The sequence below is a fragment of the Rhipicephalus microplus genome, chromosome X (assembly GCF_043290135.1).
Source record: "Rhipicephalus microplus isolate Deutch F79 chromosome X, USDA_Rmic, whole genome shotgun sequence".
In the NCBI taxonomy this organism is placed as follows: domain Eukaryota; kingdom Metazoa; phylum Arthropoda; class Arachnida; order Ixodida; family Ixodidae; genus Rhipicephalus; species Rhipicephalus microplus.
In genome coordinates, this window is record NC_134710.1 from 46,723,269 (window position 1) to 46,726,081 (window position 2,813).

Below are 2,813 nucleotides of genomic sequence, written 5' to 3' on the forward strand. Positions count from 1 at the left end.
AAAATGCGAGCCATTTGCACTAAGTCACGCCGAGGAAAAAAAAGAAGGAATAAAAGAAGGAATAAAGAAAGAAAGGAAGAGCCCAGAAAGCTAGGTTTAAATTTAACCACAGAAAATGTTCTAAGTTTTGGTGCCTCTGTTTTGGGAAATTGCCACAGAGATTCATTCGATGCGGTGTGTAATTTTATTCATGACTCTAAACGTTTTTCAACATAAAGCCCACGTTAACAGATACCCCCCCCCCCCCCGCCCAAAAAAAAAAAACGGGTCGAAAAGTAATTTTCAGTTCTGGATAAATCCGTGACATACCAAATTAATCAGGTTTGGCAAAACCAGCTGTCTGGTCGGCTCCTAAAATCAAGTTGTAGCTATTAGTGTCTACTTTGTTGTTGATTCTTTTTTCTCAGTATCTAAATCTTTGGTTTCTTTCTTTTTTTTTAACATACTGTCTTCACTATACAACTCCCCCAACTCCCCCATTTTTTTTTTCGTTGTAAGCAATAATGCAGTTATCGTCCATATGAGACTATATGTTCTCTTGGCCAATCCCCCAGAGTGGGTATGAGCCATGGATTAGAGAATACAAAAAAACAAACAAACAAACAAACAAACAAACAAACTTTGGCACATATCCACGGTCGGGGATTGGCCAAGAACCGGGTAGTTTTAACGAAATACCGCGCAGAGCTTGGCATATCGAAGCAGGGGCACGTCGCTGTTCATGCTCCCCGTCGACCGACACGCCTAGCTTGGAAATGCGCGGCTTTCCCTTCGGAGTACAGACTTGCTTAGGACGGCCTATGACGCTTTGGATGCGATCGGGCACAGCCAGGCTATGTTCTATACATAGTGCAGGTTTCGCAAAATGTCTCCGACGGTGGGCATGGCTTTGCTGCTGCGTATGCGCTCCTTGGCCGGATTTTGCAGTATTCGTTCGGTGGACGACGCGATGCTTGCTTCTCTTATTTTGCTGTATTTTTCTCAATACCTACGTCTTTATTCTATTTTGTTGGTGTTCGCTATGTCTCTTTCTTTTTGGGTTTCTCTATTTTTTTGTTCTTTCTCTCTATCCTCCTCCTTTCTCTTTTTATATTACATCTGCTCCACAAGCTCACCTCCCCTTCCCATCCCGATGCTACACTATGCAATTTAAGGCTATGCTATCGTAAGACTTCTTCGCAGACACATATTTATAGTAATGAACAAATTCATTGACAAGATACGATAAGAAGAAAGAGTCGGTGACATGCGTGATGACCGCCTCCTTCGCGGGTGCCTTCCCTCACTGTTGTTGTCAGACTTGTGTTCTGATTCCTCTCATTCATACTACACTCTACTCTACGGGTGAACAGTGCTGGATTGGTGGCTCGCCGAAAAACAGCCCCTGGCGGAGAATTGCGATACAACGCAGCTACTAGAGCCCAAATATATATATATATATATATATATATATATATATATATATATATATATATATATATATATATATATATATATATATATATATACATATAAATATATATATATATATATATATATATATAATTCGAAGGTCGTAGGTTCGATTCCTGCTCACAGTTGGTAATTTTTTCATCCACTTTTCTTTCTTCTTTCTTCTTATTTACATTCCATTGGTTCTAATAACTTCCCCTGTACATTCCTTGGCATTACTGTCTGTTATATCTCATTAATATTGTGTTAAAACACGGAAAAACGAGCCCTTAGGTATACACTTCTTTCCCTTATTTCATTGAACGAGGGTCTCGTACTGGCAGACTTGGTGTGTTTAGGTTGTATAAGAGGGACAATTAATCAGCTGCCCGCTCATAATAAGTTCACGTGCTACGTGACGCCAAACATGCGCATAAGAGTGTTTTCACACTCGTTGTTTGGCTTATAGATGGCGCTGACTGTCGCTCCTACTTCTAAATTCACAGATAAACCCAAAAAAGTGGATGGAGGGAGGGTCGCTGTGATAGCTCAGTGGTTAGAGCATCGAACGCGTAATTCGAAGGTCGTAGGTTCGATTCCTGCTCACAGTTGGTAATTTTTTCATCCACTTTTCTTTCTTCTTTCTTCTTATTTACATTCCATTGGTTCTAATAACTTCCCCTGTACATTCCTTGGCATTACTGTCTGTTATATCTCATTAATATTGTGTTAAAACACGGAAAAACGAGCCCTTAGGTATACACTTCTTTCCCTTATATATATATATATATATATATATATATATATATATATATATATATATATATATATATATATGTTAGATATTATTATTGTGTCAAAACACGGAAAAACGAGTCCTTAGGTATACACTTCTTTCCCTTATTTATTAACGAGGGTCTCGTACTGGCAGACTTGGTGTCACTAGGTTGTATACGAGGGACTATTGCTCAGCTTCCCGCTCGTAATAAGTTCACCTGCTACGTGACGCAACACATGCGCACAAAAAGGGTGTTTCACACTCGCCGCTTGGCCTATAGATGGCGCTGACCGACACTCCTACTTCTAAATTCACATATAAACCCAAAAAATGGGGTGAGGGAAGGCCGCTGTGATATCTCAGTGGTTAGAGCATCCAACGCGTTATTCGAAGGTCGTAGGTTCGATTACTGCTCACGGCTGGTGATTTTTTCACCCACTTTTCTTTCTTCCTATTGACATTCCATTCATTCTAATACACTTCTTTCCCTTATATATATATATATATATATATATATATATATATATATATATATATATATATATATATATATATATATATATAAATATATATATAAAGCTTGTGAGGGCTGAGAAAAACTTAG

At 38.7% G+C, this 2,813-nt stretch overlaps 1 non-coding gene across 1 annotated transcript; it reads left to right on the plus strand.

The window, feature by feature from the left end:
* The first annotated feature begins 1,969 nt into the window (after positions 1-1,969).
* Positions 1,970-2,042, plus strand: TRNAT-CGU (transfer RNA threonine (anticodon CGU)). The gene has a single exon. It is a non-coding gene; the product is annotated as a tRNA-Thr (tRNA).
* The last annotated feature ends 771 nt before the right edge of the window (positions 2,043-2,813 follow it).